Source organism: Strix aluco, chromosome 7 (genome assembly GCF_031877795.1).
Source record: "Strix aluco isolate bStrAlu1 chromosome 7, bStrAlu1.hap1, whole genome shotgun sequence".
NCBI lineage: Eukaryota > Metazoa > Chordata > Aves > Strigiformes > Strigidae > Strix > Strix aluco.
This window is the reverse complement of record NC_133937.1, coordinates 30,150,862-30,176,746: the sequence shown is the minus strand read 5'-3', so window position 1 is coordinate 30,176,746 and position 25,885 is coordinate 30,150,862.

The window sequence follows — 25,885 nt, the reverse complement described above, 5'->3', positions numbered from 1 at the left end:
GATGTCAATAATACAGAAAAATGTGCCCTGCAGCTCTCGTGGTACTAGTGCTATAACATGCATGCATTTCTGGGCCACCTAATAATAGCAGAATATTGATAAATAGAGGGCTGGGACTAGGGTAGACAGTGAGTGGTGAAAACAATGATGACAAAGGATAAGCTGGTGCGGGAGGAGGCAGGAATTGATTAATATGAGAAAATTCGAGCAGGTAGGTAGCTCCACTATCAGCTGTCCACATGCTGGTGAAGGACATAAGTGGGCAGGCTGGCCAAGGTGACAGCCTGGCTGCAGGAGGTATGGGGTGTTCATCACCACTGGGGTGACAAGTGTCAGGTGAGGGGCTGCAGTCTGATGGGCGGCAATGGCATTTGTTTCTACCCTTCTCAGCTTAACCCAGACCAGCCCAAAACAGCGCAGCCCCACACACCCATCAGCTGCCGGGCTGCAATGCGGACAAACTTGATGCTCTGTGGTCCAGCCCCAGGCAGAGAGAGAGAGAAAACCTCACCGCCACGTACCACCCTCTGCACCCCACCCTGCATCATGGCCAGGGCCAGGCTTTTACACAAGCACTGATTTAACAAGATTCTCTGTCTTTTGCAGGATCGTGTCCTTCAGAGGTCCACAGGGTGAGGCCATGACATAAGGGAGCACTTTGCAGCGAGAGAGAGAAAATCCAGCAATGGGGAGCCCTCCCTGCCCGCTCCCACACCAGGAGAAGTGGCACGACCTCTCTGCATGCCCGTAAGTGCTTCTTCCTGGGACATAAATTGCTAGTAAATAAACCAACACATACGTCAAGGCTTGATTTGTTTTTTCCAACCTTTTCAAGCCCTTGGCAGCTATGAAGAGGGATGGGAGGATCTAGTTTTGGTAAGGAATTAGTGAAATTTTGCAGTTCTTGTTTATGTGTCAGGCTTTGAGGAGCCAGCGCTGAGCCCAGGCTGTGCACCGCCATCAGCAGGCCACGAACAAGCCATGACTTAACCACTGCTGAGGAAACCGAGTCGGAAAAAAATCCCTCGTGAATTCCCAAAACGGTCACCAGCTGATCTGGTACTGAGGTGACTAATAACAATTTGGACTGATTTTACAGTCTGTGGCTTTACTGGAAAGTTAACTCCCCCCACCGCCAGCGTAAAGAGGCTCCCTCCTCTTGCTGGGTTCCAGGGAAGTACAGAGGAAGCTCAAACAAAATAACAATTTACTTCAATGCTGTAAATGACACAGCAATCCCCATGGGAGGGAAGTGGGGAATTTAATTTGATCTGTGCTAAAATGTCCTAACTAGATAGTGTTCAGATACAGCATCTCAAACAGGCCCCACAATAAAGATGGCCAAGAGCAGAGAACAAAAACACACATCGAAGAGGAGAAATTTAAGCCAGTCTCTGTCAAAAAAGTGTGAGTTGGACCTCAGTGCACCTTCCTCTTGTTCAGCTTTGCTAATTATCCTGCCTAGGTTAGTTGGTTGTTTGCTTGTCTTTAAAATATTATTTCCCTGGTTTCTGGTTGAAACCTATTACACCTGCTCTCCAGGCTTCCGGGAAGCATTATCAGCCTTCAAAACCTCCTGCATTCCTCCTTCATGCTCCTGTTCCTGCATCACATCATCATCCACCAGCCCTCTGCCACAGGTGTCAATTAGAGGATGATCCCAGGGCACTCATATGATGCCATCAAAAAGCCACTGTGTCACCTCCTCACACCACTTCCTTGGCATTTGTTCCTACTATTTCCATTTTGCTGGAAGAGAGGAGCAGGAAAACAACTGTGACCTGTGCTTCTCCAGGACATAGTCGCAGCAGCTCTTTCTGTCAAATTAGTAAAAGGAACTGGCAGAGAGGAGCCTGTTATTCCAGTTCTGCTGGTTACCTGATGACAAAAGCAATTGATCCCAAATGTAAATAAAAATGTTATGAAATGAGTAAGAGTCAGTTGTCCTTAAAAAAAGTTTGCAACCAGAAAACTGCATTTTTTCTTTCCTTAGTAACAAGCCAGAAACAGAAATAAATTTGTCAACTGAATCATCTGGAGGTGCTTAGTCTGCAGGTTTCTTGAAACAATACTGAAGGATGAGATTTTTTTAAAGTTGGAGAAGAGGGATACAACCAAGCTGGCTCCTTCTTCTTCCCCTTTTCTAAGCATCCTTACTTGCATTGTCAGCAGAGCTACAGAAAACATAACAGAGGGAATTCAAGAAGCTCAGAAATGTTACATTTTTTCTATCAAGTTCTGAATTTTCCAACATGAGTCTTTTCAAGTGGGATGAAAAGAAATTCTATTTTTTTCTTAAGAAACAAATAAACAAAGAAGCCACCCACAAAGCATAACACCAGAAGCCATCCAAGTCGCGGTTTCAAAGTGAGCATTTCATGTAAATCTAATGTCTAGTTTTGTGAAATTGCTCCTGAGAAAAGCTCTAAGCCACAAATAACTCAATTATAACATTTTCAGACCCGAAGTTCTCAGGATTCATACTGCTTTGGGGCATTTGCATTTTCCCCCTCCCTCACTTCCTACTTCACCACAGAAAATATTTCAGGGAAGTTTAAATGCAAGTAAAAATCTGCTTTCAGTGCTGACTGTAATTTTCAAGTACACAGTATTGAATAGGAAGGGGAGGAGAATCTATCTTGATTTTTCTGTGGCTTTGTCCTGAATCACAAAGACCAGATGGGTAATTTCAAGCAGAATGATTTTTATGTCTGAATGGGAAACACGCAGAACAAATGAGAGCAAAAGCCAAGCCTCCTGCATAGCAAGTCCCTCCTATGGCAGTCCTCAGAATGAAACATGAAAAGCATCCCTGCCCCTGCAGACCCCTCAGAAATGGAAAGCTTCAGAGCGCTGAAATGCCTTTTTAAAAGACACTTCATAGCTATATGCACCAACTTTATAAACCTGTCTATTCCTTCACAGACAATATAGGATGGATGAACACTGAAAGGAAAAGCTCTTTTTCACTCTGTTAATATAAATGTGGCCTATTCTTTTATTCTTGTGCAGAGACTCTTGAGTGCATGTACTTGGTGTGCAAATAAAACAGTGCAACATTATTCTGATTCAGTCTTTACCTCTTGCCAAATGGCTGTAACTGAGAATAAACATTTCTATAAGTATAGCTTGCTCCACTCTCTAATATTTCTTTCCATCCCTTTGTGATGACTTAAACAATTATTTCTACAGTTATACAATCCCAATGCTGACTCACCTGTACTGGTTAAACCATTGTAAAGGGATTATTTCAATTTAATCCTTGTTGTCCTATAGATACAAATGAGAGCAGCATTTGAAATGCACAAGCCAACTCAACCTTTAACTTATGGTTTCCTTTCTTGTTCAGGTGTCTGTGGTCTCCCTTGCCTTAACAAATATCTTCCTATTGCTTCCCTTTTCAAAGCTCAAACATCACATCTGCACCTATACATTTCATCTGTTCTTGTACTGTGCCTCTCCATATTCCCTTCTCCATCTGTGTCTGCTCTTTTACCAGCTACTCAGATGCCACCACCCTTTCACTGTGCAAATACCTCTGAGCATCTCACACACTGAACCCCAGCTGGGTTTGCACCTATCCCTTCAGAAAAACCAGAAGAGCATCCCTGTTCTATGAGCTCCTGCTCTGCTGAACACCCACTCCAACCAAGGCATGGAGAGGAAACAATCAGTCTACAATGGCAAGGTCTCTTTTAACTGTTAATATTTCTTTCAAATTTGCATATTAGGAGATAAAGACAAGCCTGAAGCTCTATTACCATGGCCCCCTCTCCTGTAGTTCCTCCTCTTTAATGTTACATGTCATGTATTAGATTGCAAACTCTTTGCTCTGTGCAATGTCTCTGTTGCCAGTTTAGTAGTTTGACACAATGAGCTTCCAACCTTGATTTCAGTCTGAGTGACACGATAATAAATAACCAGTAACAAATATACCATAATACATTTCTACATGCTTACTGAGTATATCTGAAGGATATAGGCTGCACAACAGCATCCCTTGTGATTCTTGAAACTGGCAGATCTAATACTCCAAGACTTCTCTAAGCCTGGAAGTAAACAAACTCTCTACGGCACCACCCTGTGCTCCACCCATCAACTCTACTTTCCAAAAATAATGGGCAGTGAGTGAAAATGAAAGGGTTAATTTCTCTCTGTCCCTGGTTAATCTTTCCAGGCTATTCAGTTTCCTTTCAGACTCCAGCCCATTGGAGGCATTTGAGGTGAAGGATAGAATTACACACTGGGCATGTTTCCTGTACTTAGTGGGTGGATAGAGCACAACTTCCGCACTAATAATGTCAAGGTAATTAGGACATCCTGCAAAACCTGTAACAGGGAAGAAATAACCATTGTTTATTGTCATTTCTATTGCTGAGGTGGTGGGCTCCCCTCACAACTCTTCTTGTCTTTCGTTTTGAGCCCATCTGTAGCAGAGACACAACTGCGCCAAATACAAGAACCCCAGGATTTGCAATATGGACCTGGTCTAAAATCTGATTTTTTTTCCAGCTCCACCACACCTCCCAGTGCTGTCTAAGGGCCTGAAGCAGGCACTGAAACTGGCACCTCTGTCTGCCATGCAAGAGTCTGAGCCACTTGGCTGCAGAAGCACATCTCTTACTCAGCAATTAATTAGTTTATGCAGCATGACACATTCCCAACAAGATGGATCAAGAGTGTATCTCACACACCCACTTTTTCCACAAAGCAGACTCTAGTCTGGTGGTCAGGACAACCCTCAGGCAGACGAGGCAAGGCTCTAGAAAGGCATCTCCCATCTCAAGAAGAGCCCAGTGTGCAACAGCTTCTTACTGGAGCCACTTCTCTTCTTGGCTTCTGCTGCAAAGAAACACTTCTTGCTCAGCAATCGAAAGAAGAGGCACCAGCACTGACCTCCAAGTGTTATGAAGCCCAGAAGCCCCCTTCCAGGACATGTGGGCCAGAGTGGGATAAGATTTAAATAATTCTGCTCAGTGTTTCCTACTGGCTCCCTTAAAAAGCTCCTTTCTTTGATGTAGGTTTTGGTGGATGCCATTTAGAGGAGAGCTCTTCCTCTGCCCTTTGAGAAGCCAGATTTTGAAGAGAAGTAAAAAACCTTCCTTGGAGCCAGTGAATGTAGCTGGAAAAAAAGCAGACAAGCTTTGGATAACTAAGATGTCTTTTGGATCTCTGTTTCACAAGATTTTTAGCAGAGACAACTGACCTTACAGGTTTGCTATGAACTGCCTCTCCTCTCACTAAAAATATGCCAAGGATGACACGGTTGCATGGGCACGATACTGGGAACCAGTTGGATGTGCAGTCCAGGCCCCCGGCCCAGAGCTCTGCATTCACCGAGGGGCATGGATAGGAAATGAGACAACTGTGAGACAATGCGCAAGTCTTCGCCTCTCAAAAAAAAAAAAGAAAAAAGATCCTTTGCTCATCTTTTCTGGCTGCATTCATCACAGCCTGTGCATTCACGCAGATGCCAGCACAACCCGTCCCATATCACAGGAAGCGTCTACATGGTCAGATGCAGACAGTCATATGGTAGCTCAGCCTCACCGGAGAGCTGGGGGCTGCTGGGTTCCTGAAGCCATTTAGATGCATTAGCAAGGACCATCTCAGTATCACTTAAGCCTTGGCAAGGGAACGTGACTGTGCAGATGTACCCTTGACCGGGGCCACTAGGTACTAATTTGTGCATACGCTGCCCAGCTAAACGGGCCTTATGTTCATAATGGAATACAGATAATAATCTGTTAAATTACTGCTCTTTCCTTTTGTAAGATTTCCTGGTGCTGATGTTCGTAAGCACTTCAAGGAAAGCAACACTGATTTTTCCTCAGGTGGAGGATTTCAGGATGCCGCGTGTCTCTTGTTTGCTCTGCCAAACACATTTCTGAGAGTCATGGTTTTGCACACATTGCAAGCACAGCCTGCATCAATATCCTGGGGGAAACTGTGATTCTAATTAACGACAGAGTCCTTCTAAAGGTGTCTCTATTAAGCTTGTACATAAGGGCAGTCTGCTAGGAAATTTCCTTTCCCTCTCACATGGCACTAGCTGTTGCTATCTGCAACTTTTGCAATCTATTGACAATAATGCTGAGCCTCAATTGTTAAGTGTACTGCTGCTGGGCTTGTGGGGAGAGACACATGTTGTACAAGCCCTGTCTGAAGGGGTTTGTGTGTAATGAAATTCTGTACTTGCTTTTTAGAACTGCCAGGTTTTCAAATTGCACTTGTGATTGTCATCAAATTCAGCCTGTAAAAGAAAGCTGTGCATTTCAGATGTGAGGGAGAAGCAGGGAAAAAGGATCTTGGGTCCTGAAATAATTAAAGATTACTCTGAAACAGAGTCTGAAAAAATGAGATTGTGAAAATAAGTAACAGTATAAGTCAAGGCTAACAATCAGAAGATAATGGTTGTCCGTAACAACACTTTTCACTGTACAAAATAACATTGGTGTCTAAAGGCTGGTCTCCACTCAGAATTTACTTGCATAATTATACTGCTAAGAACACGACTATAGCTCTGGTTGGACACACTTATTTCAAAATAAGAACATTCATATAGGGTGGAAATACTGGTGTAACATAGAGTATAATTATTCTGGTAAGCTTCCTTTCCCTAAGGAAAAAAACCGCTTGTCTAGTTCATTGTATGCACTGATTTTAGAAGCAATCTCTGACCCGCAGATGAAAGAAAGAGCACACCCACCCAACAGACAGGTCCCACAGCCTGTGTGCTTCTCCATCTGCCAGGCTAGAACCAAAAAGCTGAGACTCACAGAAAAATCCACCTTTCCACAAAAGTCTGGAAGGAGAAGGTTGGTGGCCGAAGTGACTAAGTAACAGCAATGCCTCTGGTCTAGCTCACTGTTTCCTTTTCACTGCTACAACGTGGGAACAAAGCTGTGGGATAACTGGGGGTGGGAGAGCTGCAATGGTTGGTCTGGGTTGGTCTCTTCCCCTCAGAGACTGAGAATTTATATACAAAGCAGCCTGTGCCTCTCAGCCTTCTAGAGAAGTGCAGACCAGCAGAGGTTAACAGTTGACCCTAGCCCTTCTGCCTGGGAGTGGGCTGAACTGAGGCAGAGGCAGCACAAGTTCCTGCTGACGGGTCCAGAAGGGTCACCTAGGGATAGACTTAAGTTCTACCCAGACTCTGAAGAATGGCCCCGCTTGCCAGTTTTGCTAGGCCATTGAAAAAGTGCGGATTTCATGGGGCTGCTCAGCTGCAGGATTTTCCACCTAGTTTTCTTCTGAAAAGGAAGATCCCAGCCACTGAACTTGGGCACTGTAATCCTGAAGGTCATCTGTGAGCAGTCCATGACCATTCCCTGCCTCAACACTTTGCTTAACTCAGCCTGCAGTGACATAAGTTTCATGGGTTTCAACCACTTCCTTTGCAATGCTGCCTCATAGATATCCCCATGAGGAATGTCATTTCCTTTTGCTAAGCTTTTCATGCTATTTCTAGTCATGCCCAAGTAGCTATTCTCCTGTCTGATCTAGCCTTTGAAGACACACAGCTCCTAAGAGAGGCAGGTGCCAGAAGGTACTCTCAGGAGGAGTCCAGCATTAGGACATGAACACTTAATTGCTGCAGGCCTTCAAGTCCCAAGCATGTTGCACCAAATCTCTAGTAACTATTAATAGCAACGAAAGAAATGCTGTCTTTTGCCCTAGAGACTCTCCACTACTTGTTTGTAGCAGAGGGCTTTTGAAACAAAGCAGAGCTGTCATGGCCTGGATACAGACCAGAGTCAGTTCTGTTCATTGACTGCCTTCGGTTCCTCCCTCGGTCAACTTTCTAACAGAGAGAAGCAGCTACCCAAGACTCAAAGTTCTTCAGATGTTGATTTAATCTGTGCTCAGAGCTGTGTCTGCCCACAGGAACTTGGAGATGTCAGATAGATATAAGGAAGAGCTTTTGGTGGAGGGACTTTGGAGCAGCTCTGCTGCCTGCTCACAGATGCTGGAAAACAGATTGCGTCAGGACACAGTGAGTGAAAGAGGCCTATGAAATAATACTTGACATAGTCACTTTGAACAAAATGTGAATTTACCAGTGGAAACCCTTCACGAGAGAAATGAGTCACCAGAGAGCCTCACAGCAGGCTACAGACATCACCCAGCTCTCAGGGAGGAAGCAAATTCCCTTCATTGTGCAGTGCTGTGCAACCAACACATCTGCATGTGGCGACAAGCATCATGTCAGGAAAGAGCATCCACAAGGGATGACTGGAGACAAACAAAGAAACTGAGATGCCTTGCAAGGACCCTTCTTTAGAGGTCCTCTCACATTTTATATGGTTTTATAGGATCCCGAATGGAGCATGTTGCCTTACATGATGCTGTCTGGTGGAGGAGACCAGCTGGAGCACTCAGAAAATACACAGGGCCGCACTGAGTGGCCGCGACCAGTGTAGATAACCTGTGTTGGAGCTTAACTGCCAGATGGCATTGGGACTTTCATCAGACAATCAAAGGTCACACAAAACATGCACATACTTTAAAATAATCATTGACACCCTCAGAACAGAGATGAAGAGGCTTCTCTACATAGTTATTACAGCCTTGTATAGCTCCAGTTGGTGAGAAAACCTTAAAAGTACTCTTCTCATGAAAGTGATCACAGAAGTATTTCCCATCTCAGCTATCAGTCTGCGAACATCGCAGAGCTCAGCCTTTGCTTATGAGACACCCTGGATGTCAGGAATAACATAAGTCTGTTAATTCCACTAAATCATGCCTTCTGGTTCTTCAAAGAAAACAGCAGTCTCACTAAAGGCTCATTGTCATTGAAATTTCTCACACAGAAGAGCAGCAGAGCCGTTTCCCACCAGGTGGCCCTGTAAGGGACATCCTGTACAGACATGCTACCAGACCCCTACCCCAGCTCAACGGACACCTTGAGTGATCATGAACCCCACAGGTGCCTTGTCTCAAGTCTAAGTGCTTGGAGGATACAGCAAACGGTAGAGATTTCCCCTCCAGGTCTGCATGGGAGACTCATGAAGTCATGTCTGCACTGAAAAGCAGCATCGGCTGGTTTTTTTTAACTTAGGTCACCCTAAAACAATCCTTTGACTTAATCCTAAACCAGTCCCATTCCCGTCAGGACAGAAGTATGTTCCAGCGCCATCTAGCCAACGTGCCTTAGAAACACACAGCAGCACCTTGAAGCACGAAACCCCGTGCAGAATTTGTCCCTAAAAGCACAAACCTCTCACCACCAAACCCAACACCGAAGGGTGCCAGCTCTGGTCCCGACGTACACCTTGGCTTAGTAAGTTTGCTAAAGGCCTCGTGAACTAAGTTGGCTGATCAGTTCAGTGTTACCCGGAGACTGAGTTTCATATGCCAAAAGAAAAAAGATAACGAGGGAGCTCGTGTGACTTCAACTAACTTTCATTTCAGGTTTTGTAGTTCCTCTGAATGAGAAGCAAGAAGTGAAACCTTAGGGTGAGGGTGCAGTGTAAATCCCCAGAGAGATCAAATTCGATGAAAACTAGAGTTCTCTGTTCAGCTCTGTAATATGGCTTGACCTACACCAAAGATGGGCCTTAGTAAGGGGGAAGACTTTGCAAACAACTCCAAGCAAGAAACCCAGCCAGCACTCGGGATGGCTGTGACATGCATGGAAGGAGAACCAGTGCTAACAGAGACTAGCAGATTACATTCAAGGATTTGTTTTAGTGATCAGTTTAAGCCAATCTGAGTCTGCTTCCTCCCTGCTATACACTGCCATCAGCTCTCTTGTGTGGGTTCTGGTGACCAGAGGGTTAGGTGCAGTGCCAGACTGACCTGCTGATCCAGATGAAAACCAAAATCCTGAAAAGCAAAAGTCTTCAGACAGGTAGAAGCTAATCCTTCTCCCCATCCCAAGTGCCAGCACCAAGAAGGAAGATGGCAGAAAGATGTAGCCAAATGTTCAGGGGAGGACAGGACTGCTTCTTTGGGCCACAGTGCAAACCTAAAGCACAAATCTGTACTCCTAGCACTCTAGAGAAATCATTTAATTCCTAACAGCTAGCTAGAGTACATGCTTAGTGTCCCCACTGAGTACCCCTACCTCAGAGGTGAACTTTCATGTGAAACATCAGAAGATGACATAAAGGAAACCAGAAACTGAACTGCAGTAGCAACATAATAGCACCACCTGTAAGGTGACATGTCTGAATGCTGACCTTTTTTACTGAAAGTTCATTCTGCATCCTTCACACAGAATAGTAAAAAGAGATATTTGCTTCATCAATTGCAATCCAACCTGCTTTGTGTGTACAGAGGATCCCCAGCATTGATAAGATACAAATAAAAAGAAAATTCCAAGGTAGAATGGTTTACTTCTAAAAAATTAACAGAACCAATACTATTTGGGGATTAATTATAAATATATACACACATATATATATACACACATATATATTAAAATATGCATAAAAAAGAAGCAAATCAGTACACTGCACAATTCCTTCTGGCCTCATGTAAGTAAAGGCCACTAAATTTTAGTGGAAGAAGATTCGCGACAGCAGATTTTTCCTTTGTAGCAAACACTATGGCAGGTGTCAGTGCAGGCAGTTCTGTAAAGCTGGGCTGATGTGAAGCACCAAACACCCCAGTAATGAGTTTCTGAGATTATGGATTTGTGAATGCCTAATTTTAGAGAATGTGGGAGTGATACCCCTATTCCACTTGCAAATAATCTCATGAGCATTCTGTCCTTACGAAAAGAAATATCAGCCTTGGTTCACTGGTCACCAGAAACTGCAGAAGACTGCAGCCTAAAGCTGCATGTTGAAATGAGACATGCATACCTCAACCCTGGTGGGACGGTTTCTCCCTGAAGAGACTGAGGCAGGAGCCATTCAGACATTTCCCCCCAAGCCTCTAGCACATATGCCAGTCAGTGCAAAGGGCACAGGCAGTTCCCAGCAGTGTGGAAAGGCAGCTCCCAACTGCCAAGTCATGGGAGAATGACTTGAAATGGCCAGTTTTGCTTGTCCCTAGGGTCTCAATTTCCTCACTGCAGCATGTGGACGAGACTGCTTTTGTCAAACCTCTCTCCAGAGAGACAAGGTAACAGTTCAACTTTCACCCGTTGTCCGACTCACCCCGTTCAGAAGACTCATTGGACTGGCAGAAAGCAATGGTGTGATATTACTCACTTGGGTTATAACCCATCACACATTTAAGAATTTTGCCTTTTAATTTGTAAATGGGTTTTATTTTCATTTGAAAGTATTATAGTGCAATTTGGAATCTGTGCTTTCCCAAACACCGGAAAAGCAAAGGACTCAAAGCTTCAGTCCAGGCCTATCTCCAGGCCAGAATTTGGTGAGGAAACCACTGGCAGTACCCAGTATTTCCAGTTTTTCAGATCTAAATGCTGACAGCAAACCTTCCCCCCTCCCTGATGCTACATGAACTTTGATACAGCTGCTTCAATAGGCACAAAGAAGGTGACAGCTGAATTGCATATCTTTGTGTCACTCCTGCATCACCTGTGCCTGCATTAACCGTGGTAGAGCTAGACTCTTCATCTCTGGATTTTCTAAATACAAACAAGGATGTATTTCTATTTCTGACGGATGTGCTTTAAAAAAAACCCCAAAAGCCAGAAGTTATTGAGCCAGCGCAAAGATGAGTAAGATGAAATTCTCTCTAAAAACATGTTTCAAGTCTGAACAGTAGTGGGTCATTTCTGTGTTATAACCCAGGATAATGGGAACACAAATGGGGTTGCTTCAGAGAGTGATACAAGTTTGTGCCATTGGAGGAGAAGTGCTGCACCCCTGATTTTGCCATGAATATTGAGTCAATCTGGTCTGCGATATGAAGAGAGCCCGCAAATGTCTCCTGGTTACCCATTTAGTTACCAACCTCCCCAGATCATCACTTGAGGTAGCAACATGGCAAATGAAGGAGTGAATTGGTGTCACACCATGAACCAGGTAGAAGTTTATTTAGGAGGCACTTATTTACAAGTAGGCTACATCAGAGCAAATCTGTTAGGGCCAGTTATTGAAAGTTACTATGCAGATCGCTGAGCTGATGCAAAGAAGGGCTGATATTTGGGTAGGTTCTTTCTATTTAGCAAAGAGAGATACAGAAGAGTTGGCCCAGCAGCAGCCTTTTCTATATAATAACATCACAGTGACAGGAAATGCATGCTGTTCTCTGGCATTGACTTTCTAATTCTGGCATCTTGCTTCCCTCAAACAATTTTTGTCTTCTATGTAGCTGCACTAAAGCATTATTATCTTTTGAAAGCCTGGTTTGCAGCTTTTTGTGCTATAGTCAAACACAAGCAGTTTTTTGGCTTTGTAAAGAGTAGTATATTATTGCTCCATCATCGGAAAAAATTGAGAAATTTCTTTTGAGGCAGAGAGGAGTTGCAGAGGGAAAGAGGGAGAAAATATGTCTGTAGCTTGTTATGGGCTTGATGGAGATGCTCTGCTGTTTTTGTCAGTAGCTGTACAGCTCTTATATAATATTTTTGGACAATGGCCAGCTCAGCCTCACAGAACTGTTTTGATCAATGTTTTTTGGAAAGTAGGAGAGGATTTGAATATATCTGATATCTATGGGTAATGGAACAAAAAACAAAGATGATGCAGTTAATGCTGCAGCCCACATACATGGCTTCTAAATGCAATCATTGAGAAAGGGATTTTATCAGCAACTCTTCCCTGCCTATGTATGGTAAAAATACAATTGAATGCTGTGATAGCTAAGAATCCTAAAAAATACCCAGGGCACCCCTACCCATGGAGGTAATACTTTGCACTAACCAGCCCCACAGTACAGCTGGTGGAGTCCCACCTGTACCCAGCAGAGAGGCACGGTTTGCAGAGCGGGAAGGGAATAAGCATAATAAGGTGTTATGTGTAAAAGTCCTCTTACTAGAACAGCAGCATAGTCTCAAGAAGCTTTACAACCCTCCCGGTTGAAAACAAAACAGAAGCAACCCACACACCTGATCAGCATAGTTACACTAGTACCACATCCCCCTGCCACCTACAAGAGGACACCAGGCTGGGTCAGATGAGCATCTTGCATGGACACCTGTGATTTGACATGCCAAACAAAGTATTGGAGGAGGCCACGAAGATGCTTGGGAAACTGGAGCACCTCCCCTGTGAGGACAGGCTGAGAGAGTTGGGGTTGTTCAGTCTGGAGAAGAGAAGGCTCTGGAGACACCTTATAGTGGCCTTCCAGAACCTAAAGGGGGCTACAGGAAAGATGGGGAGGGACTCTTTATCAGAGGGTGTAGGGATAGGATGAGGGGTAATGGTTTTAAACTAAAAGAGGGGAGATTTAGATCAGATGCAAGGAAGAAATTATTTCTTGTAAGGAATATTTTCCTGGGCACAGGTTGCCCAGAGCAGCTGTGGCTGCCACCTCCCTGGAAGGGTTCAAGGCCAGGTTGGAACTGGATGATCTTTAAGGTCCCTTCCAACCCAAACCATTCTGTGATTCTGTGATTCTGTGATTCTGTGATTCTGTATTTGGAAATTACTGGATAGCAGGAATCCTGAGCCAAACACCAGAGACAAAAATACCCCAGCATTACGTAATATCTATAGCATTACTTATGGTGTATATATTTACCTAGATGTAAAAGGGAATTACTTCTACTGTGAAATTTTTTTCCTGCTTGAAAATTACCACTATTCCAGTAAATGCTGAAAAGCCATTGGAGATGCCCCTGTTGATGCTCTACTCTGTTAAACCTGCTCTGGTGCAGTAACTGTCACTGTGTCTAAAGGTGGTTACTGCTTTTGCTTGTCCATTCAGGCAAACTAAGCATGTGGTACTGTAATTTTGGGCTTGCTGGGCAGATGACTGATTTAAATAACCTGAAGTCTGTCTCAAATAACTGCAGCATCAGTATCAAATTATACGAATCCTGTGATTCCAGGATACACCTAAAGCAACCAGCCACTTTCTTGGATGGTCCCTTTCAACTGCACCTTCAACTCAATCCAACACACTCGCTGTCCTTTCAGCTCCCATACTGAAGTTGGTGTGCTGATGTGTGTCTTGGGTGCACCATGACTGGGGACTCCTCAGTCCCCAAAAGTACCAGCTGACATCAGGAAGGAAAAAGGAAGTGGTGAAAAGCCATTACTCCTGGTGGCTTTAAACCTTGAGATTGCATCATGTGAACAAGAACAGCCTCATAAAACCCTTTGTGCCTGCCTGGGGATTTGTGATTTCAAGTTTTTATTTACGAGCTGTGGCCAAATTTAGTTTCAACCTATGACATTCCTCTGTCATATTTTTTCCCATCTATATATTCTTGGTTCATCCTAAATTAGCCTATGGCCCAATCTAGACTGCAACAGTCAAGGACTCAATTACAACTTGTGTTGCAATCAGGTCTGGGAACAAATTATTTCCGTTTTGTGGTGTTGATGGGAACCGTGCCCATGAAAACTTGAACCCAGAGAAAGCCAGATGGTCCCATCAACTCCCTTGATGGGAGAGAGGAGCGGTGCTGGCAGAGCTGCTTTTGCACTGTTGTGCTGGACTATTATGAGAGCAAATTTCTTTCTCCATCCTTTAACCCAAGCTCACATGCACATTTTTGGTGGGTGGCACATCTGGCTCTCAAACTTATTGTTTCTCTGACTGACAGTTGGCAGAGGTTGGTGGGTGATTTTCATGACAAAAAGGCTTTTGTTTGGCACTCCTTTCCGGCTAGCAGATGAGAAGCAAAGACACACAGCAATATTCAATGAACATAGCACAGCTCTTTCCAGGGATATTTTCTTTTTGAGCCTTTTCTGCAATAAAAATAGCTTTTCCACTGAAGTCTACACATTTCTGGAGAAATTATATATATATATATATATATTATTGGTGTTACTCCTCCAGAATAAACATAGATATTTTGTATTTTAGCTTATCTGCTGTGAAGACTATTCAGTTTGCACAGCCACCCCAGAAGAATCTCAAAAACGAACTGAACAGCTTGAACTCAAGTCTCAACCTCAGATTCCCCTAACCAGTCTAAGTAAATTCAACTCAGGTCTGCATCTTATAAATGTGAACCAAACAAACTTCCCCGTACTGCTCTGAAATAGGGAATGACTGCCTGCATTATATAAAGGATTATTTCAGTCTTGCACAGAAATATGTTTGCCCAAGGTCACAAGAATATTCTGGAAGAGGCAAGAATAAAAATCTCTATTTCTTGTCTCCCAATCTGCCCTTTAGGCAACTGAAATCAAGCAAGTACCCTGGGGAAGGAGATATGCAAGCACTGCACCAAATTGGGAACAGGAGGGGAAGAGAATTATTATGACAGGACAAATATTCTCTTCCTCATGGGAACTGTATCTCTAAGGCCCCTTCCAGCAGATGCTGAAGCTCAAAGAAAAGGCTGATCTTTTTTCTTGTACCTCGGAAGTGCTGGGAGCCCACAGACAAGCCGTAAAACCAGAGCACCGACATTTCCCATCCCTTCACTGACATCCCAGGAGAGTTCACATCTGACACCAATTACTCCACTCGCTCCAGATGGTTTTCAAATACGTATCAGCAAATATTTAAGGTGTGTTTTTCCTTTTTAGCAACTGCTTTTCTTTATGGCTTAAAGAAATGCCCATTAATGAATGGATAAGAGAGGAAATCAACAGAGGAGTCAGAGGAGTGTGTTATTTGCTCCCAAACCTCACTTCCCAAATTGCTTCAAGACTTTTAACTGTGAAATGATTCTTCAGCATGTTAAAATGCATTAAAGCAAAGCTTGATTCCAGGCTTTAGTCACCTATTGGTGTCCCCTTAAGTGTCCCAGCCTGCCAACCCCAGCGGCTGGCACCCATCACCCCAGGATTCTCCCATCACCTGTGGCTGCTGGCATCGCACTGACTCCCCGTGCTGCCTACCCTGCTGTGATACAAGCTGGTGCTAAAGAGAAGGCTGTCTTCATGAGAAAGGCCGGACAAAGAGAAGAGGGGCTTCCCACCTTTCAAACACAGGAAGGCACGCCATCCCCATAGCACACCTGGCTCCATACTTCTGTGACAACCCAACTGTCAACTACAGCCCACGAATCCTACTTTGCACTGAGGCCCTTACACTGGGCTGACTCCACTGCCATGGCAGAGTCTGGAAGATTTATTTTTTTTACCTGCCTCTGAGAAAACCTCCATGAAATGACCAAATAGCACCTGGCTGCTGAGATGAAGAGTGGGTTAGTAAACCTTAATAACACTGTGCTCACCCAGAAGCACCCTTTGACAGAGGACTGACAGCACACCGGTTTTTCAAGTCTGAATTTGGCAAGAGCTGAGGGTATGCAGTGGGAGGAAACAAGTGTGTAAATGTGGAAAAGGCATACAAACTGTTACAGTGCTGTCAGATGAGTGATCAAGACCTTCCAGGGCTGGCCTGGATTACCACTGTTGCATCAGTGCCTAGTAAGACCAGTCCTGGGCTGAGCTGCCCCACGCTCCTCACCATGGTGCAAACACAGAACAAAGACCGTCCTTATGCAAAGTGCTTAGTAGAGGATACCCCAACCCACAGCACCACCAAAGCCACTCACCTCCAGTCACTGTCAGTACACTGCTTGTTCAGGTTATGAAAAAAAAATTTCATCTGTAAAAGCCTGTTGAGATCTTCGGACAAGACCCAGACCCCTCCTACATGGTATCTGTAAGAAAAAATAAGTTATATTGCATTGGCCTCTGAGGATCCTCATAATAAAGTCTGGGCCTGCTTAACTTAGCAGGCATTAATACTGACAAGAGTTCAGGGTTCATCAGTCAAGCTAATTTGTTGAACATTACCCTGCTGTTGCTTATCTGGGATACTCTTTCCTGCTGGAGGAGGGCAGCAGCAGGCTAATGCTCTTGGATCCCTTTTACATGAACTAGTTTTATCTTCCAGCCAGTGCTCCTGCTCTATTACAGCATTTCTGTTTAAAGGTGGCCACAAAGAGGGAAGAACGTGTATCAGTGTCTTTTGTTTCTATTTATTTCATGATGTGCCAATGAGACAATGAAGGCTTATCTCATTACGAATACCATATCTGTGCAGTTTCAGCAGCAGTACCAGAGGGCTGATATCGTGATAGGGTAAAACTGACGGTTTGTGAGCAAATCCGTTTTGAAAAGCCTCTGTGAAATTTGTTTTTGATAACCCAGATTTTCATTTATTTTCCCAATACACACTTGGGAGAAAAAGTTGTGTGGGAGATATGCCTGCCTCTTCCATCAGGAACTGAGAAAACTTTTATTCATTGATTCACTTGTGAAATTCTCCAGCAAAAACATTTGCCTGAAACATTTCAAAAACACAGAACATGCTTTTGTTGAGAAAGCCTTCAATGAAGGCACAGTAAATCATGAGACCAGACCACTTTAGCAGGGAACCATCAGTGTGAACGGAGCAGAGGAAGGGCTGAGGGACTGCACGTTCACTGAAGCATATGGTTACCAATTTGCTGGACATATGTTGTATTCCCCACAGGGCACAGGAGGATTTTTGGATTAAAGGGTGTAAATCATTGGTTATCACCATAGAATTAAGTTCTATTCTAAATGTACAGAGTCTAAATATATACCCTTTTCTCCCTGGAGATCTCTTCCCCTAGTTGTAGCTCAAAAAACACCAATCACATTGTGCATTTCTTTTAAGAAAGAAAATTAAAATAACTGTTCACACAGACTTTCTTCCCCTTATTATAATATACTTTTTTGGGGGCAGGGAGGGACAGAAAATGGCAGGGAGAAAGTAGAAAGATAGAAAAATGTCTTGGGACATTTTATCCCGTAATTTCCAGAGGGAGCCATTTATCACAGATGTGCTTTTACACCACAACAGCACTTAATTATTTTTCAGGATTGCTGCAATACATGTTTAGGAATCTCTGAATAATAGAACCATATGGTAACATTGTCAGGAGAAAATAGGAACCCAGTAGGCTGGGGGGGGAGGGAGAATGCATTAAAAAGTGCTGGCTGTAAATAGAAAACAATTTGTCAAACAAAGAATGAGGAAAAAGCAGGAATGTGAATTGTTGAAGATAATTATTTTCTTCACGCTCTCTGGAGAAGATTCCAAGAGCCTCGTTCTTTGTTTCCCGGCCTTTTTGCTACAGTCACTCCCAGAATACATGTCCTGTGAGACTGGGTATGGTCTGTCACAAAATTTTTGGAGGACTGAGCAGAAGCTTGGACAGTTGCTTTACACCAGGGCAGCAGACCTGGACATGACATGCACAGGGAGTTCTGGACGTGCCATCAGTTGTGTGAGGTCTGATGCTTCTGTGAAAGCTTCTCCTGGTGTCTTGAAAAGTGCTGAAGCAGCTACAGAAATATGGGAGGCTTTCCCATGGGATAGTGTCTGTCTGAACAGAGGTTGTCCAGGCAGTCCTGGTGTCTCCAGCTTCACAACCATATGAACACAGACTTGAGGCACACACTTTCTTTCCTGTAGAAGTTAAACCAGGGCCCACTGAAGGGTCCGGCTCTCAGAGGCACACTGAAAGAGCTCCTTTTAGGCCCATGAACTTCCACCTCTGCCTGGAGCATCTAAAATAGATGTGTATGTAATAGATAACACATAGGGAAGAGGGTAGTCTGATATGTCCCAGAGTGGAAAGAGCCTCTCGTGAACAAAAGGATGCCACCACAGTGATTACAATGTCCCCAGCATGAGGCAGGGGCAGCTGTAATTGTGCAAAGTGCTCTTTATTCATTACCCTTCACTGAAGCTGCGTTCTTGATTGTGCCTCTCAAAAAAACTTCAGGGTGACTTTCTTGTCCTCAGAAAGATGCAATTTCCTCTCTCCTCCTGGAGAGTATATGTAATCATTCTGTAAGGGACCAACTTTAATTGGCTCAATGACCTAATTTTAGATCTTCATTCCTGACTTCAGATTCACTTCAAATACACTTTATGAACATGAAATATAAATGATAACAATTTTAGGGTCACATTTTTCCAAGGGGCCCAGAAATCCTCACTGCAGCTATGTTCTTCATATATAACTATATATATAACTGTTCTTCATATATAACTAACTAAAGTCACAAATGATAGTTGTTAATGATCTGCCTAATGTGCAGAGAGCATCAGGTAGCCAGATCTCCAGAGGGCATTCACTGCAACCACAGCCGACTGCAGGAACAAAACTGGAAACTACTTGCCACCCACAGGCCTGTAACGTCACTGAAGGATTGGAAAGGGGAAGGAAACATGAAGATCTGTGCTCCTCCCCTCAAAAACCCCCAAACCTAAAGAACCTGAAGAAAAGTCAAAAGAACTAATCACTTAGCCTTTGACAAAACGAATGACTACTCAGTCTATTCAAAGATAGCTACAGATGACGTTAGGATATGTTGCTGTCATTCTTGCTTAAATAATTAAGTTTCAAAGAAATAAGAACAAACTCTTCATGCTTATTTCTTTTATTTTCTTTAGCTAGCTATAAAGGAACTAGTCTAGGCACAGGTAATAATCTCTCTACACACCAGGAAATTCTGTACAGGCTGGTTTACTCTGCTAAGACTCAGTTTACTGCTGATAATTAAAGCAGTGTAATGTTTTGCATTGACCCATCATTAACCTTGGCCCATGTAAATCCCTCCGAATTGCCTCAGCTGCTGGCTAAGGAAGGTAGCGACCGTGTGTTAGCCAGCCTAAACTCAACTGTTTCTTCCCATCAAGACCCAGACCTACCACTCTTCCAAACACTTTCCATTTTGATACTATCTTTCTGCTTTTGCTTCCCATTGCCAGCTTAATCTCCCTGTCCCTTCTGCCTCTCTTTAGCAATTACCATTTACTAGATTTCTCTTTTTCACAACATGAGTTTTGGATTTTCTTCCCAGATTTAGAAGTCTGCCCAAGCCAAACCTCAATCTTGATTTCTATCCAGGTTTTTAATCCTCCTAAATCAATTTGTATTGCCTTTTGTCAACATTGGTTGTCACAAAACCTCTCCTATCTTGCCATGATCAGCTTTTAAGTATTTTGTTAATCTATTTTACTTGGGGCAGAAGAGGAGAAGAGGAACATTTTACATTTCGAGCTCGGCACCAGAAGAGCCCAGCACAGTGCTCAGGGTACAATACCTTGCACAGGAAATATGTTCCCTATCGACATTCCTAGATGACAGAGTGGAAGTTGCACATGACAAACCAAACTCTGTTTTCTTAGTGATTCATAAAGGATTTGCATCTACAACAGACACCCAACATAACAATAATTACATGCCTAAATCCTTAACAAACCACACCACTAAGAAAGGCTTCACAGATGCATTTATCAGAAAAATGTTCAAGCAATAGCTTCTTCTGCTGCTGTGCTTTTATATATCTGACCTACAGACACTGCTTCCAGACTAAAAGGAGTTTCAGTTTCATGGCTCATTTCACCATTGACCTATCACTTATTCTTTTATGAGGGGATCACAGCAAGTGCCAACAAAGAGGGTATTTTCTGTAGATGTCCATGGGAACAAGAAAAAGACCCAGAGCATCCTATAAAAAAAAAAAAATACATGAATAAAGACTTGTTACTCCAGACAAAATGGGGCAATAAAAAACCAACACTGTAGACTGTAAGTAGAGAAATTCATTGGGTACTTTGTTTTATTTAGGTTTCCCTATCTGCTTGCAGAGATAGCCCCATTCTCTGAACAGCCAGTATACACAAGATTGCTTTACACTGTGTGGATATAACACAGCTACCTTTGACAAAATCTAAGGCTTTCTGGAGGGACAGCAGTCAGTCAGGGGAGGCCTTCTTAATGATGATATGAATTTGAAAACACTGATTTCTTAAAATTGTGAAGGTGACAAGTGGATTCAATTAATTCAGCCTGTGATCTTCTATTAGCTGTCACTGGCCTACACCCGCTATAAAAATTTTCTGGGCAAGAATAGCTTCCATGGAGCTGAGGCTGTGGGCTTGTACACACTCCCTTGGGGTGCTGGTCTTGGAGTCCAACTATCACTGAACCCACTGTTGTCCAGCACCCTTTCTGACCCAAGAAGATAATTTGAGGCTCAATTTTAAAAAATGGCCACACAAAACTCTGTAGACAGGATGTATTTTCAATCTCTGCCATAATGCTAGTGAGCAGTGAGTATGCAGCAATGGATTCACATTTTTATCACATCAGCTCTGCTTAGCATCCTTTCACAGTTTCTTTTTTGTCACACCACTAACTAACCTGACAGAGACTAACATAGCATGAAGCAAGGTAACACGATTGACGGGCTTGAGAGATATTAAACCAAATATATTGCAATGAAATTTGTACCACTCTAGCTGTTTTCCCTCCCTCTTTTTTCTTGAGAAGAGCGCAGGTGGGGAGAAATGGGATATTCAAAACCAGAAAGGGCCTTAAAAGCAAATCATGCGAATCCCTCAGTCCAGTAACTTGAAAGCTGGCCTTTATCTCGGAAAGTTTCCAGCAGTGCCAGTAAGCTGAAGAGAGAGGGGAAGAGAAGCCCTTGGTCCTAACCAGGGCCTTTCCCGCACTGATGGTGTAGGCACTGCCACTGTTGAGTGAAGAATCCCCACAGATGAATCAACGAACTAGACAACACTTATTAGTTACAACCATCATTTTCTTCCCTTTATGCTAAACCTGAATCTGCCCTCTCCCCAGAACAAGGTCAGAGCTGGGCCCTTCCCTTCCTTTGACCTGACCGCTATTTTGAATATTGCTGTTAAAGTATGATGGCCTAAAATGTTCTCGTCATTTGTACCCATAAAGTCATCCATATTTTGGGGCATCAGAAAGAAAATGATGCTGCTATTCACAGCTCTCAACCATTTCCCCTGACTCTGACTCGGGTTATCTAGTGCCATGACTCCATTTCTTTCTTGGCTCCTTGGCATCCTTGGGTGCTTTATACCCTGTGATGCAAAAAAAGAACACTGATTATGATATATTTCTGTTTTAAGTTACTCCAGTTTTCTTAGTAGATCTTTTGCTGAGGAACTGCTAATTCCTTCAATCTTAATGTTATAATGATACTGTTCCTGAAAGACAGAAACAAAGGAAAGAAAGACAGATAGAACAGACAGAAAGAAAAAGAATACAAACAACTTGCTAAACATTACCAACAAGATGTACTTCAAAATTACAGAAACGTTCACAAACTCCTGCACCAAAACCTAGCTATGATTAACCAAAACAAAGCTATTCTGTAGCATTAGCAATGACAATAAGGGGTAAAATTGCAATCAGGTTTCCACTGATTCCAGAGTACTGCAGCTCCATTACATTGGTATCTTAGTAAAGAAACCTTAGACATCTATTTAAAATTCATTAATTTTCCCACAGAAATACTTAAGAAATGTCCATAAAATTAGAAATAATAAACACAAGTGTGATATTGCTACTTTTTTGCTTTCACAGAAATGGCATCTACAACGTCTGTTGGGACACAGAAAATAGCAGATTTTGCAACAAGAAAACCTTGTCATTTTTATCTCTTTATGAAGTGATATTCTAACTCAAGCTAACTTAACAATATATTTCTACTTCTTGCTTTTTAGTTTGATTAAAGTTCTTACATGTGCCTTTAACTTCCTGACTTGCCCTGAACTTTACATGTCTTTTCTGAGGTTTCATTTCAACCTACTTTCCCACTCCTGATACTTCAGACTTTTTTCACAGCGTAAAAATACATCTTTTTTGGCGCTAGCCGTTCAGAACATTTTCTGGTGTTCATATTGTTCACCCACCTCTTTCAGTGTTGACTCATCTCTGTGACGTCCACTATTATCTGTCCTGTCATTTCTAATTCATGTCTTGCAGCATTATGATGTGTTTTCCCTTCCACACTGATGGACAGATATGGTTTGAAAGAGAGAAGTGATAGAAAATAAAGGGCATTCTTACTGATCTCATACCAGCTGGGTTACTCCAAGATGACACATTTTTCATCAGAACCCCCACCAAAACCAGAGGAGACCTCTGTTCCCCCAAAATATCAGCCTTTCTTTAGCCGGATGTCCTTAATCACCATTTCTTAATTCCATATGTTCCCACTCAGTGCTGTTCTCTGCACATTTTTGTATTTGTGTAACTTTAGTGGTTAAAGTTGAGCCATTTCTCTATGAAATGTCTATAAAACATAAGCTTTAAAAAGCTGATTATATGTCAGGAATAAGTCTTACTGATGTAAGGACCTCTACTCTCATTTAATGGCACTGGTTACCAGAAGGCTCATACCATGCAGATGCGCCCATGTGCACACAGGTCTGGCCACACTGGCACGGAAGCTGTGCAAAGACCAGGCACACACATGTGTCACACACCACTTCTGGCCCTTGAACCCTCCTGCGACAGGGTCGCTGAGGGTGGCTTTTACCCCTCAGAGCTGGAGGCTTTAGGGGTAACTGACCTAATGAAAGAACACAACAAATAGCTGCCTATACAGAGATGTTTGACTGAACCTACCTGTGCCAGTCATCATCCTTGGTAGTTTCACGGGTTTTGGCAGAAATCACATGAATACCCACACTTGTGTGGCCGTTACCAGAAACCAGACTAACCCAATAGGTTCTACCTTAAGGAACAGCAATGCACTAACACAAGGAGTTTCTTTACATGAGATAGATGAGTAGATAACAGGTGGTACTTAACACACCTGAAATGAGCATCGAGAGAGCAGGATGTGATAAAAAGCCATTATTTAGGGGGACAGAAAAGAGAGGAATGAAATAATTGACAACAGCAATCTGAGGACAGATAGCCTGCCCAGGAAATAACAGAAAACCAACATTTTATGTTGTCACCTACTGTTGTCCTGCAATCAGCTTATGGCCTTGTCTCACTGCCAACAGCAGTGACCTGTGCAGCTATTAGCATTGCAATTAGCTCAGCACCCTGCTCCCTGACTTCCCGCTTCAGTGCGACAAGTACTTCATGCTCTGATCATAACTCAGCAAGGACATATGTTGCTCCCACCAACACTTCTGATGGAGAGGTCTTTCACAGTTCTCCTGGATATCATATCTGTGAAAGATATCTGGATATTATACCCATAGATGTATTATTGGAAGAATTCCTGATAAAAATCAAGTAAAATTGTGGTAACCTACAAAGCAAGCCTGAAGGCATCACTCCCACTTCTCACTGGCCTATAGCATTGGATGGTAAATTATTGTACACTAGCATCGTGTTTGGCTCTTCCTGAGAACTACAGCGGTGGCAGCCTCCCAAAGCTAGGGAAAACAGTGGAGAGGAAGACTGGCAACATACAGTCCACTCTCATGTGGGCTGCAGACCTACAGATCTGTGGTGGTGGGAATTTCTGACCTCCCATCCCACACAGTCCATGGTCAGTGAGCACCACCACACAGCCCACTCTCTCCTCAGCTTGAGCTGAATCAAGGTTTCAGCCACACATTTGTTTTCTGCTCCAGGTCTGGGGAGCTGCTTGCCATTTAGGAAATTTGAGGGCAAGGAAATCAGCAGCCTTTGGAGACTGGTCAGCAATACCAATTCATACAACCAGACAACTGGACTGATCCAAGATGGACCATGTTTGGGAAAGGGGAAACTGCAGGGAATCAGCTTTGCTCAGCAGCAGGTGATGTAATGTCTCTGGAAAGCAAGATGGGCACAGAGCTCTGATGCATCCTCTCTCTGTCACAAGAACAAGAACTGGGGATGGAGGATATTCATACAAATGTGGGAAAAAGCAGAACAGAGGGAGGAAGGAACAAGCAGACGGGGAGGAGGAGGTGCTGAAAACCGGCAGGGGAACAGCTCTTTCTGGGAGAGAGTAGAAAAGATTTTGCGTTGAGGAAAGCTGTCGCCAGTTATTTTTGTACAGATTTTAAAGTTCACCGAACCCAGCTCTGGAAGTTGCATGTTGTGTTTTTGGCTGGCAATATCAACATACCATATGGAGAAGCCTCAGTTTGAGCTTTACAATATTGTTTGGATTTGATATGGATGTATTTTCATTACTGAACCTGCCTTGAATTGTATGTTCTTTTCTTTTGATATATGATGGGTGACTCAAACCCATAAAACAAAGAAGCAAAAACTAAAAACAACGAAAGAAATGCACAGGGAAATTCCTGTATTTTGAATTAGACCTGAAATTCATTGACTTTAGCATCCTGTCTTTAACTGCATCTACCAGATATGGTAGATTCCAGACAAGAGGAAGAGGCAAGAAATACTATACTACTGTAGATACCATGGATGCTGTTTCTCCATCTGTTTGTCCAATTATTATTGGACTGCTTCCCTGTTTTAGGGATTTTATGAACTAGTGGGGTAAAGGGGGGAACAGTCTAAAAATAGTTCTTACATTACTGGTATAATAAGAAATGAAGGGCAACAGCTCCCACCTTCCACACTCTGAGAACATCCCTAGCAGAAAATAATATGGAACAAAAACTTGGAATGGATGAAAGTGTAGAGGCTGAAGGGGGTGAAACGTACAGGGAACAGAAGAACCGGAGGTCCCAGAGACACAGGAGCTGAAACCACTTTCTAGTTTCTCTACTTGTAAAGCTTTTCTCTTGTAATGTTTTATTCTACTGCTGAAATGGTGCTGTATGTACTTTGAAAAGCTCAGGGCTTTTGTCACTCCAGACCACTGATCACAGCTGCCAAAGGCAAGACTGTCAGGTAATTAAATGCCATGCAGTCAACCTGCTGATCTGATCACAGCGCTTGGTGTTGAAACCTGGGGACCCAATCTAAGGCGAGGAGAACAACCATGGCCTTTCAGGTCAGCCCAGCTAATGCCCGAATGGAGCTGCTGAGAAAGAGCAGGAAAAGTCAGAGAGTGGGTGCTAGTCTCCAGCTATGAGAACCACTGCTGAGAGAGAAGGGCAGCTTACTCTGCAGACCTGGCATGCTGTAAGGAAATCAGTTAATTACATGGAC